We start from the raw sequence: 14367 nt of genomic DNA on the forward strand, positions 1-14367 counted from the left end.
CTTCAGGTCTGATGACCCTTCCTCAGAACTTTTAACACTGATTTTTTCTTCACAGGTGTTGACAGACCTGCTGAGCTTTTCCAGCAACTTTGATTTTGATCCTGATTTACAGCATCTGCAGTTCTTTCGGTTTTAAATAATAATTCTTGTTGCGCGCAGAAACCCGATTCACATGTAGGTACAAAATATACACAAATTGGAGAAGTTTGTGCATTTTCACAAAATCAATAAGTTTTGTGATGAGTCCAAAAATACCAGGACTTGTTTTGCAGTGCACTATCCCTGTGAAGTTTGACTGAGGAAAAAGTGCAAAGGTTCTTAATCTAAATATTGTATGCATCAAAGCCTTGCTACAAGTCCAGTCTGTTTGGCTGAGATTCTCAGGCAATCATCATTCTAACACACTTTGTTGCAAGGAAGCAATAAGACTGAAAAATCTAATTAATCACAGATTCATCGCAGCTCCTGCACACTGATTCCTGGCAAAGGTCCTGAATAAGGTGGACACCATGAAATTACTTGTGATGCCAAATACGAAGTTGCAGAAAGTATAGGAAAAGCCTGTCTTGGCAATGCCTTGGGTACAGGTTGAGGAAGAAATGTTGGCCGGGTCACTGGAAGAACACACTATTCTTTGTCAAAATATAAATGGAGCTTTCAAGTCTACCTGGCCAGACAGAACCACTGTTTAACATCACATTTGAAAGGCAGCATCACTGATAATGCATCATCCATCTTTGTGGTAATGGACTATCAACATTATTCACAGCACACAGAAAACCATTTGTCCTTAATCAACTGTTCCATGTTCTATACATTCAACATAATTAATCATGTCACCCTAACAGATCAAAAGCCCAAAGAACTTATGGATGTATTAAAATTTTAATTACAACAAATGCCTTTTAAAAGAGGTCTCCCACAGCCAAACGATGACCCCAGATTTTAATTCAGTGACTGGCTCAGTCCTGTATGAACCCAAAGAATGTTACACCTGTACAGAGGTGAAGAAACTTCCCACAGGGTTCAAATCCCACCTGCTCCTGAAATGTGTAGTCTTATCTCTGAACAGGGTGTTTAGAAAAATAGGTTAAATGTAAAAAAAAACTGAGCAACTAAGATGGTAGGGATAATGAGATGCTAACTAAGTAACACCTTTGTGCCATTGCAGGGATATACAAAAGAAGGGGCTAAAAAGTGACTGTAACCACTATTCTGTATGTTAGTAGCCTGACAATAGCTGTTCAAATTGCACTATCAGTGCTACTAGTATTACGCCATGTAATGGCCACTATATTTTGCTATCTGTCTTTATAACAACTCAGAGTGATCTCTACACCTTCTTTAAAACTTATCACTTTTTGAAATCACTTCCTATACCTAATCTGCGTGTAGTCTCATATTTCTTTTTTGCGTTTACTAACTAATAAACTTAAATTGGTGAAGTCAGAAAACTTGGTTAAATTGGCTTCTTTAAAACAAATTCATTTGGTCTGCGAAGAACAGTACCCACAAGGGCCAAGCTAAGCCTGTCTCTTTGTAGGTTACGTGGAACAATCCCTCTTCCGTACCTATACTGGCCCTAAACCCCATCTCTTCCTCCGTTACATTGATGACTGTATCGGTGCCACCTCGTGCTCCCACAAGGAGCTTGAACAGCTCATCCACTTCACCAACACCTTCCACCCCAACCTTAAGTTCACTTGGGCTATCTGTAAGACCTTCCTCACCTTCCTGCACCTCTCTGTCTCCATCTCGGGGAGCCACCTAGAAACCGATCTCTATTTCAAGCCCACCGACTCCCACAGCTACACCTCCTCCCACCCACCCCCTGCAAAAATTCCATCCCCTATTCCCAATTCCTTCGCCTCTGCTGCATCTGCTCCCAGGATGAGGCATTCCACTCCCATACATCTCAGGTGTCCTCGTTTCTCAAGGACCACAACATCCCCCCTGCAGTGGTCAACAACACCATTGACCGTGTCTCCCGCATTTTCCACAACTCATCCCTCACACCCAGTCCCTGCAATAACAACCTAAAAAGAATCCCCCCTTATCCTCATGTACCACCCCACCAACCGCCGGATCCAACGCATCATCCTCCAACACTTCCGCCATTTATAATCCGACCCCACCACTAAAGACGTTTTTCCCTTCCCACCCTTGTCTGTTTTCCAGGCGGACCACTCTCTCCTTGATTCCCTTGTCCACTCCACACTCCCCTCCAGCCTCACCACACCCAGCTCTTTTTCCCGCAACCGCAGGAAGTGCTACACCTGCCCCCACACTTCCTCCCTCACCCCCATCCCAGGCCCTAAGAAGACCTTCCACATCAAGCAGATGTTCACCTGCACATCTGCTAATGTGGTATACTGTATCCACTGCTTCAGATGTGGCCTCCTCTACATCGGGAAAACCAAGCGGAGGCTTGGGGACCGCTTTGCATAACACCTACGCTCAGTTTGCAATAAACAACTGCACCTCCCAGTCGCGAACCATTTCAACTCCCCCTCCCATTCCTCAGATGACATGTCCATCCTGGACCTCCTGCAGTGCCACGATGCCACCCAAAGGTTGGCAGGAACAGCAACTCATATTCCGCTTGGGAACCCTGCAGCCCAATGGTATCAATGTGGATTTCACAAGCTTCAAAATCTCCGCTTCCCCTACTGCATCCCAAAACCAGCCCAGCTTGTCCCCGCCTCCCTAACCTGTTCTTCCTCTCACCTATCCCCTCCTCCCACCTCAAGTTGCACCCCCATTTCCTACCTACTAACCTCATCCTGCCCCCTTGATCTGCCTGTCCTCCCTGGACTGACCTATCCCCTCCCTACCTCCCCACCTACATTCAACTCTACTGCCTCCATCCCCGCCTCTTTAACTTGTCTGTCTCCTCTCCACCTATCTTCTCCTCTATCTATCTTCGATCCGCTTCCCCCTCTCTCCCTATTTATTTCAGAACCCTTTTCCCTTTCCCCATTTCTGATGAAGGGTCTAGGCCCGAAACATCAGCTTTCCTGCTCCTGAGATGCTGCTTGGCCTGTTGTGTTCATCCAGCTCTACACCTTGTTATCTCGGATTCTCCAGCATCCTCAACCCCTTTTATCTCTCCACGAGGGGAGTGATACTTTTGAATTACTTTTGTTGTGATTGGTGAAGTTAGCAGATGAATAAAGAAGGGGAGCCAATTCATCCCTTCTCACCCGTGACCTTCGCAATTTGAGGTATCCTGTCTAGAACATTAACAAATTGGAGAACACTATCCTGTCACAGGACATAATACTGCCTAGCAACAGTTGCAAATAAAATTTAGGACTGAATGGGTTTTCTGAGAACAGGAGTTTTATACCTTTAAAAAACCCTTAATAATATGTTTGGAGGAGCAATCAAAATAACAAAATACCAAAGTCCTGTGACTCCCTTCCTAAATAACTGAATTTACCTATAGAACATGGATTACAGCTGTCCAAGAAAGCAGTCCATGATCACTTTCTCACTTTGGAATCTGCAATAAATGCTGGTCTAGCACGAAAGAATACATATTTTACAAAACGAAAGCCATTGCTGGAGAAGAAACTCGATACTGATATAATCCTACACAAGTTTTTTTTAAATCAGTGAGACTGGCTTCAAGGAAATGAAGTCTGACTGGAGTTAAGTGGCACAATGTAACTCAACACCTCATAACCCAGAAAGGCTGGGGAATTCTTAGAACTCAGTTAGGAAAGCTGTCACAATAGAGCAACATGAACAAGTACAAGCAAGAAGTTAAAAGATAATTTACAGCCATTATCTGCATCAGTCTTGGTTCCAACTTTTAACTGGAACTGCACAATACAAACTTATGTTACAGCTCATAGATACTAGTTTCTTTTGCAGCTCTCTCATGCTTTGCGACAAAAGTTAGTAAGCTAACAGGAAACAACTTTTACAAATACATAACAGCACACTATTACTGACAGTAACCAAATCTGTTTGGCATTTGCAGAAAAGCTCAATCATCATGATATGGACAGTGATCAATGAATAACTACAGAATGTCATTTTCATCCAATCATTGAGAAACATCACATTAATCATAAATCTGTTTAAACTTCTTCTAAGTATATTGAATTAGATCACATGAACATTCAACATTATTCACTACTCTAATCATAATTAATTTAAGTTTTGATACATTTATTATCAAGAACTTTGTGATCTCTACACGCTTCCAGTTCTGCTGTCTTGTCAATTTTAATCATTCCACAGCTGACCATGTCTTTAGCTACTGATTTAAAGATACGATCACTGGTGGGCAAATACAAACATCAGTATTTTTAAAGAAATTGATATATTTGAGGCAAAAAGATTAAATCTGGGATCCAACAACGTTTAAAATAAAAAGGAAAAAGAAATGAAAGATGTAGTAATTAGTAGCACGTAGAGAATGTGAGAAAGAACTTCAGGTTTTGAGTGGAATTGACCAGTAACTTGCTGCTACAGGTAGTGGTAGCAGAGATGATTAATGGTTTCAAAAGGAATTTGAATGGGCACTTGGAGGAGGCAAGTCTGCACCTCTATAGCAATAAAAGAACTCTTAAAACTCACAGGTAGTAAAATGGTTTTGAGGAGCCACAAAGCAAGTCAACAGACACCAAATGCCCAGACTCAAGACTTGTTCTGGTAACCCTGGTATTGGTGTGGCTGGTGCAGTTTAGTTTCTGGTCAATGATGACACCTGGATGGTGATGTTAGGGAAATGAAAGGGGATTCAATGCAGCTGCTGAAGACTGGGCAGGTCTGAAAAATTGAACGACCAACAGAAACATCAAACTGCCAAGAAGGTTGGGTGTCATTTATAAATTCTACACTCCTCAAATAATAGAAACCAAGAGTGGTCAATAAGAAACATATGAAGAAAGAATCAAAGTATGAGCACTAGAAGCTCTTGTGCACATAAACTTAGTTTCTGCCTAGTTGGCATAACCCAATTTAGTGTGCCACTATTATATTATGCTTACAGGTTAGCATTTAGTATTGCTACTGCAGGCAAAATGGGTGATAACTGCTTTAGATATTCCAGTTCCTTACTCGTGTCATATATCTCAGAATGTCATCAAAATATGGAAGTGTGAAAATAATAATTGCACGTCTAGTACATTATGAGATAAAGTGTAGGAAAGTTAACTCTCATCTGTGACCAGCAATATTTAGAGGTCATTAGTTAGTTTTCATGTAAATGCATCCAAATTAGTATTTTTTTGTTCTCTGCTGAAAACTGATTTTGTTTGAATTGATCAGGAGAAATTGTTCCCTGCAAATAATTCTGCATTGAGCAAACCATATTTCTAAGTAACTGCACAGAGGCCAGTGTCCTTTATTTACTTCTGCAAAGTGCACTGGCAGTGACCAGCCAGCTCAGAGTCAGTCCCCTGAACCAAGAGGATTCTAAATCCCCTGTTTATATTGGTCAGACAGGATTTTTGTGATTGGCCCAGGTTAACAACTCCAATCAAGGATCTTGTCATTAATGAGGTCCACTTGGTTCCAATCACTACAATTTTAATAAGGAAAAGACTTCACCATGGATTCAAGGCAGTGAATGTTTAACGTGATTAACTGACTTATAAAGTACATAACTTATTATAACTTATTTACAGAGCTTTGCTATTGATAAATCCTGGTATTGATGTACTTGTATCTGAGTCTGGTACTTTGAGTAATGCTAATAATGCAAAGGTAACTATATAAAGAAACAAAGGGACTGCAGTCGTCTAGTTAGCCACTTGAGCCTGTATTATTAAATAAGATTCAAGCTGATCTGAGCTAATTCCAAGGGCCAACCTTTTCCCTTATTCCTTAACAGCATTGGTTAAGAAAATCTATCAAGCATACATTTAAAATTAACAAACAATTCAGCCTATTACTACCATCACTAGTGGAAGAAGTTACAAAGTTTTGCCTCTCAAGCGTGCAAGTCCTTCCTAATTTTACTCCTTAAAGATCTGCCTTTAATTCTTAGTCAGTATCTCTTAGTCCTAAACTCCCCAATTCGGAGAAATAATGTCTCTCTACTCAACCTCTTCATATATCTCAAAATTTCAAGAAAATCACCTTTTTTGTTAAATTCCAGAGAATGCAATCCTCACTTATGCAATCTCCGTTGTAAGGTCTGATACTTTAAAGTCCTGGTATCATCCTCGTCCCAGATGAAGTCCTTAACAGGCCAATTATAGGCCATTTACTTAATTAATTAATTAATAACTGTCATTGCGTTTTCTGTCAGCGGGGGCATTTGAGTGATTGGGGAGGGGAAAGGGGCAAAGACTTTTTGGGTTTTGAGTGGGAAATGCATCCACTACTGGCTTCCTTTACAAAAAGGACATGCCACTCCATGCTCCTTCCCATCTGACTTTGTGATCATGACCCTGCTGTTCACGCTACTCACTTCCCTCCCCCCCACCAACACTTCTCCCTTCATAAACCCCCTCATCTTGCTGGTTCCAATAGGATCAGACATTTAGAGTGATAGCATCAGCTGGCAGTTGGCGGCTCTGTATGGTGAGACTACCTGTGTCAAGGGCAGATGTCTCACCTCCAGCCAGTTAAAACTTCTCAGAGTAATGACGACTGACAGAGGTTAGGTTTAGGGTTAATCTTTGTCTTTTCAGGAAATGCGATGGGCAAACTCCACCAAACTGAAAAATCTTGCACCAGATGTGGTCTACATAAGGTTTTATATACTTGAAACAGAACCTTGTTGTACTGTAGTTCTAATAGCCAAAAGTCCTTTAGGCTTTTTTTTCATTATTTTTTGTACCTGTTTGTGACATTTTAATGATCTACCTATCCAGACACCAAAGTCCCTTTAGACTATTCCTGCTTCTAACTTTTCTCCATTTAGTATGTATCCTAGTCTGTCCTTTTTGGGGCTTCACATTTGCCCATATTGAAAGCTGTTTACCACCAGTTGGTGGATTACGTTGATCAATACTTCCATGTAATTTTATGCTTTCACCTACACTGCTTAGAATACCCTCTACTTTTGCATGAGCAGTAAATTTGGATGTGTGGGTTTCTATGCCATAAATAAGCACAGCAAACAGGTGAAAACCAACACAAAGCGGTGTGGTATACCACTAATGACATTAAATTCTTCCAAATAAATTATCTACCTCTTATGTCTACACTTTCTCCTGTTGTTTGCTATGGCCCAACATAATGGTTGAGATTTTCCATCATGTAGCCTAAATATTGAAGTGAGTGAGTTCAGTGGTGACTGACTCTCTGCTCCCACCAATGAGAAAGTACACCAAACAGAGCTCCAATCAGTTAAAGATCTGACCGGCAAGCTTCTTGATGAATTACAGGCCTTGATGTAAAAGTCCAACTTCATCAAATATATATTGAAATAATGTTTAGATTTTTAACTTTAATGAAGTGGCATTTGGGTTGTTTATTTTTGTGAAGGGTTTTAAAAAAAAATCAGATCATCCATCTGCAACACAGAGACCTAATCCAGCATGTGACAGAGGACAGGGATCAGCTATATTGTTAATGGAAAATTGTTTTTACCGCATTGATGTATGGCAGGGAGTGTAAAGATTGTAGGCTATTAACTTGTTTTTCAAGGGGTGATTTTAAGTTAGGAAACCCAGAGATTAAAAGCTCAGGACCGCTAGAAGGCCACCTGACTGCAGTCAGAGCAAATATAATTTTTCTCCTGGAAAGGAGTGTAGTACAGTTCAAGGAAAGCACATTACCTCAGTGTAAAGTTTAGTTTGTGAAACTTCCAAACCATGAGTATTTCGTTAGAAACTTGCAGGTTATAAAAAGCTGAGAAATTCTAAGCTCTCCATTTTGTGTATATTCATATATATTATAGGAAATGACTGGGAAAAATCAGTTAAGACAGATTTAAAAATTTGACATACAGTAATAGAGTAATGGAGTAATACAGCATGGAAACAGGCACTTCGGGCCAAACTGGCCCAAGCTGATTATGGTGCCCGCTCAGCTAGCTCCAATTGCCTGCATTTAGTCCATGTCGTTCCTCATTCTCCTACGTTCCAAGGAATAAAGGCCTATCCAGGCCAACCTCTCCCCATAACTCAGGCCTACTTGTCCTAGCAACATCCTCGTAAATCCTCTGTGCACATTTACCAGTTTAACTATGTCTTCCCTATAAAACAATGACCAAAACTGTACACAATACTCCAAGTGCAATCTCACCAATGACCTATGCAACTGTAACGTAACATGCCAACTCCTATACTCAGTGCCTTGACCTATGAAGACCAGCATGCTAACTGCCTTTTTCACCATCCTGTTTACCTGTGACTCCACTTTCAATGAACTATGTACTTGTACCCCTCAGTCCCCCTGTTCTACAACACTCCTCAGGACCTTACCATTTACTATACACAAGCTATCTTATTTTGACTTTCCAAAGTGCAACACCTCACACTTAGCTGTACTAAAGTGCATTTGCCAATCCTCAGTCTACTTTCCCAACTGAACAAGATCCTTCTGTAATTTTTGATAACCTTCCTCGCTACCAACAATACTTCCCAATTTTGTATGCAGGAGTAATTGCTCTGGATGAATTGCAGTAATAGATTGTGTTAGAAAACAGGCTGAGACTTTGTTTTGGTCAGTATTCAGAGATCTTTCAAAGTATTCTACATTGAGATTACTTATTTTTTGCATAAAAAACCTCCTTTCCATTGTTACAGAAAGTCTGTAGCCCTTTTTGAGTTACTGGAGAACATGTTAACTAAAAATTTATCAAGGCAGAGTACATTCAGGGGTCTGACTTAACTAGGAGAATCATCAGCCAGATCCTAACAGTTGCTGTGATGTGGTAAAACATATGAACATTACAAACTGGACCTTTAGCTACTTAGGCCTGCTCTGTCATTAAATACGATTATAACTATTCTGATTTTGGCCTCTCAATTCTACTTTCCTGTTTATCCTTTTTCTCTTTTAATCTTCTTGTTTATCAAGAATCAAACACAGCCTTAAAAATATTCAATGACCCTGAATCCACTGAATTCTGCAAAAAAGAATTCCACAGACTAATGATTCGGAAAATATTTCTCTTCACCTCCATTTTAAATAGACCTTTTATTTTTATACTGTTGTGGTCTCTACAACCTACCACACAACGCAAGAAGGCAGCTCTCCGCCACTTTCTCAAAAGCAACTAAGGATAGGCAATTAATGTCACTCAGCCAGCAGGGCCCACATCTCACAAGTGAATTAGGAAAAAAAAAGCCTCAGACCTGCCAGTAATCTTCCCGGAATTGTATATTTTTATTTTCAATTTGATACCATGTTTAACTTCCTTAGTTATGTGTGGATGAGGCATCATTCTCTTAGAGCCACTCTTTCTCACTGGAATGCAGCTTTGCTGAGTGTTAAGAAATACCTTCTTAACTGCCTGCCATTGCATCTCCACTGATTTTGCTCTAAGAAATTATCCTAAAAGTACAATGAACTCATCTTCCAAGCCATTTTTGTCAATCATCTTTATCCAATCTATGTGTCAATTCAAATACTCCAATGTTTATTGCCATACTTTTCTATGGTTAATCCACGTAACCTGCATATCCCTGGACACAATGGGCAATTTAGCATAGCCAATCTACCTGACCTTCACAACTTTGGAATGCGGCAGGAAACCAGAGCACTCACAGGAAACCCACACAGACACAGGGAGAATGAACCCGGGTGCCGAGTATTGTGAGGCAGTAGTGTTAACCACTCAGCCACTGTGCAACTCCACCTCATCTATACATAAATGATGTAGTGATCCAGAAATTATTACCTTTAAGATTCTGCTTTCTAATTTAGCTCCCATCTGATCATATAAACCTCAAGCACAGCCTCTTTCCCAGGCCTATCCACAGCACTAGTACCCACAAGGACCACGACAACTTGATACTCCGCCTCCCATTGCATGCTCCCCTTCAGTCCAAAGCAGATTTCCTGAATCTAGGCACTTTAAAGCGACACAGCCACATGGACTCTCACCCCCCGTTCTAGAGAACAGTGTTTATCCCCTGACCATAATACCCTCTATTACCACAACATCATTATTTGCTCCCCACACTTGAAAGGCTTCATGTACTACAATGCCATGATCAGTTTGTTTATCCACCCTGCAGACCCCACTTTCATCATTACAAGCTGCCAGAACCTCAGGCCCGCTGGCAACTGCGAAGGATGAAGTTCGTATCTGTTTCACTCACAGCCAAACTTTCATGTCCCTGACCATTATCCAAATTTGAAGACTCTGGTCTAATTTCAGACTACTTTGTGAAACAAAGTGTCAGTTAATGGGCCTCTCCCTGATTCATCATAGATTCCAAAGTTCAGATACCATATTATTAACTCACAATTGTTCTTTCTTCAGCCACAGATACTTACTGCTGATGTATTTGCCTTGGGTCACACTGGTGTCCAGTGGTTCTCACACACTGCAGCTGTAACACATTGCCTGCATAGCCTCTTTATAGTTTCTCAATTAATTTATTCATTAATCACTTTACTAATTAAATTTTAATTACTGCTTCTAGTCCTGACTCTGCTTATAGTATTAATATTTCAAAACAAGTTACACTTGTCCCAATTCCTTAGTTTAAGTAACTGCTCGGAAATTCTCACTATCTGATCACTGACCTGCATCCCTGTAATGTTATATTTTGATGTTCTTTCTGAACACGAGTTCCGAACTCTCAGACCTTCCACAGACTGGACACCCTGTGACCCTTAGGTATGGCCCACTCTCCACTCACATGTGTCTCTGGTCTCCCCTCAAGTGTGCCACTAGTCGCCCAAAATATGCCTCCTTTGCTCTCTCTGCGTTCCCTCTACTCTGTGCCCACACATGTCCTGCCCATATGTTGCCCTCACTTACCCACCCTGTGTTCCCCCACTCTTCCTCCAGGTGTGCTTTTGCTCTTTAGAGCTCATACTTCATAAGCCTACTCTCGCTTTTGGCTGAGATCTTGCTCTTTATTCTGGACACGACCGCACACACCAACTAAATTAATGAAAAGACAATCTACTTTTCTGATTTCGGTTGAGGGTTAAATATTGTAAAGGTACCTCAGCTCCTTTTTGAAAAAATGGGATTTAAACTTTTTTGTGCACTTGTGAAGGCAGATGACTTTCATCTTACAGTGATTGTGACTACTGACCACTGACTGAAAAGCATCACAGCTACCCAGCAGCCAGAGCTGACAGTAAGAAATGCAGAGATAGTTCTTGTTTGATGGATCTGAATCAAATGATTTTCCTGGTTTGATGTGGAGCACGAAGAAATAATTACAATTCTAGTCAAAAAGTGTCCATCCATTATCAGATGACTCAAAATTCACATTTTGTGTTATCTCATTCACAATTCCCTGTTGCTACAGAGGGCCAAATCAGAGACTAACTGTCACTCAAAACAGGTACAAATTTCACTAAGATGATGTTGGCATTAAATCACACTGGGTCCAATTTTAACAATGAAATTGAATGGCGTTCTTAAAATCAGGTCAACTGACACTTATTTTATCTCCAGGCAGGAAACAAGATGAGTTGTAAACTCTTTCCACTATAGAAATGAAACCATTTTAATTCTGCTTTATTGATATGTAGCTGCTCTACTTGCCTCCATGAAGTTAGTGGAAAGCGGCTTCCAGCGCAGAAAAAGTCAGGTGGCTTGGAGCCAACACCTCAGGATCCAGACTCATTGCCTTCAACAATCTAACTCGTGATTTTTCCCTTTCCAATATTCAACCCTTCTTCCAGACACAGATGTCAACAGAAATCAAAACACTTTTCTCCCATGGAATACATTCTCTGCCACCACTCACAAAGGACACTGTACCACATCCTCTTCTCATTTATATTACAAAAGCTGAAAATGTTCAGATTTTGCACAGTAGGAAGTGTCAGTTTGCATTAAATTGCTGACTGCCTCTCATTTCAAGTTCCAGCCAATTATTTTCAAATGACTATTTACCTGGATCCTGCTGGCAACTCGCTGCTTCTCTATGTCAGCATGCACATGATACAAAGAAGCCCCACACTTTTCCATATCTCCTGTAGAATGCCATTCATCAATGCTCCTCATCCTTTTTGACAGTACCCAATGGCTGACAATGCAAAGCAGAGAACTGGGGGAGGCCTAGCAAAGTGACAGGCCCTCAGTAAATTGAAGGTGGCAGTCAGTTGGACCATCCAGGCAAGGAGCATCAAAGACAGGAAAATAGACAGCCTATGTTGAACTCATCCAAAACTGTTATAAAAACGTATACATTCAAAGCAAGTGACATACGTCCAATAATGAACAGAGGATATCCTAAATATTGTTGACGGAAATGTTAATGACCACAAGCAAAATCTAATCACTATCACCACACATTAATCTCATTGCTCCTGGCTGGGGCTTTTATTTAATAAGCATCACTGAGTTTTGTTAGCAGGGCATAGAAAGCAACGGTATGCAACTTCCCCTCAACACAACAAAATGCCATGAATGTTGCAAATCCGAAATAAAAACGGTGGGCTGAAATTAATCAGCAAGTCAGGCAGGATCTGTAGATAGATAAGAAAACTTAACATTTCAGGTCAATGGCCCTTCAGCAAAGTTATCAACATTTTGTGATTGGGGAAACTCCCTTCCTTCCTTCATTGTTGAAGAGTCTTTATAGGGAATTGAAATGTAATCAAACTTCAGAATATTCTACATTTTCCAGCATATGCTTTGCTCCACTTGGCACAGGAACTAGGCATGAGTAACCTTTCAACTTCTCTATTTAAAAGCTGGGTGTTGTCTTTTAATGAAGCAGAATTATAAACTAACCTCACACATATTTGATGATTCTATATCAAAGCCTTGGTAAACATTTATACTTCCAAATCACCACTCCCTTGACTATTCTGCTTAAAAGATAAAAGCCGAGATCTTATAGTGTTCAGATCATTTGTAGAAATATGAAACAATTTTTTTTTGTTTTGAAGGAATTAACAAAGAGCACAAAATAGATAAAATGGAATATACTACCCCACATGATATGGATCTCTTCCTCCTCACCACCTCTCTTCCTCATATTTACCCTGTCCCTCTGCCAGTTTCATAGGGTTATCCAGCACTAACCCATTATCTGATGCTTTCTGTCTTCTTTCTCTCCTTCCAAGTTTCAGTCTAACAGCATATTATTAGTCAGAATCAATATTTATTTTATTTAAAGCAGTGCTTGCAAACATAAGAACAGGGGAAGACTATTCAGGCTTTAAAACTGCACCATAATCTAATACAATAATAGCTGACTGAACACTTCAATGCCTTGGCCCACATGATCACCATAATCCTTTATACCACTGTTATTTGGAAATCAATTAATCAATCAATCTGCACATCAAAGAGGGGTGGCACTGTGGCTCACCACTACAGCACTAGGGGCCTGGGTTTGATCCCACCCTTGGGCAACTGTCTCTGTGGAGTTTGCACATTCTCCCTATGTCTGTGTAAGTTTCCTCCAGGTGCTCCAGTTACCTCCCACAGTCCAAAGACATGCAGGCAAGGTGGATTGGCTATGCTAAATTACCTATAGTGTTCAGGATGTGCATTAGCTGGGTTATAGGGGGATGGGTCTGGGTGGGATGCTCTAAGGGTCAGTGTGGATTTGTTGGGCTGAAGGGGCTGTTTCAACACTGTAGGGATTCTATGGTCATTATTATCCAACTGTCCATTTAGCACATTCTTTGTAATAGATTCTAGCATTTATGTCTCCTATTGATATAAGTCATCTTTTCTGTCTTGCTCCCATCTTAAATAGTGGGGTTACACTTGTTTGTTCAAATTTGCAGGAATCATTCCAAAATCCAATTGACTTAGCCCCATCCAGCCCCATTAATTTCTCAGGTACAACCTTCTTACTAATACCAATTTCCTTCAACTTCTCATTGCCTGTAGTCACTTGGATTTTGGGAGATTTCATGTATCTTTCTCAGAGAAAACAGACACAAAGTCATTTAGCTTCTCTGCCAGTTTCCTATTTCCTACTACACATTCTCCTGACTCTGCCTATAAAAGACCAAATTCGTCTGAGTCAGTCTTTTTCTATTTAAGTACTTACAGAAACGTTTATGGTCCATTTTTATGTTTTTCCCTACATGGCATTCATATTCTATTCTTCCTTTTCGTATTTAAATTCCTGTTGAGTGAATTTCTCCTCATCTCAGTTATAGATGGTGGTGCTTTATCCTAAGTCTATACTCCCTTGGGTTTTGTTTCTGCATGGAATCCATATCTCATCATTTACGTTACCTTGCCCCTTCAGAATCTTGTACGTTCAATAAGTTCACCTCTCATTTTCTAAGTTC

At 40.5% G+C, this 14367-nt stretch overlaps 1 protein-coding gene across 2 annotated transcripts in view; it reads right to left on the minus strand.

Moving 5' to 3' along the window:
* Positions 1-14367, minus strand: part of LOC125462982 (uncharacterized) — a 52673-nt gene that overhangs the window by 17807 nt on the left and 20499 nt on the right. The gene's annotated exons all lie outside the window — the stretch shown is intronic.

This window comes from Stegostoma tigrinum, chromosome 21, assembly GCF_030684315.1.
Source record: "Stegostoma tigrinum isolate sSteTig4 chromosome 21, sSteTig4.hap1, whole genome shotgun sequence".
NCBI lineage: Eukaryota > Metazoa > Chordata > Chondrichthyes > Orectolobiformes > Stegostomatidae > Stegostoma > Stegostoma tigrinum.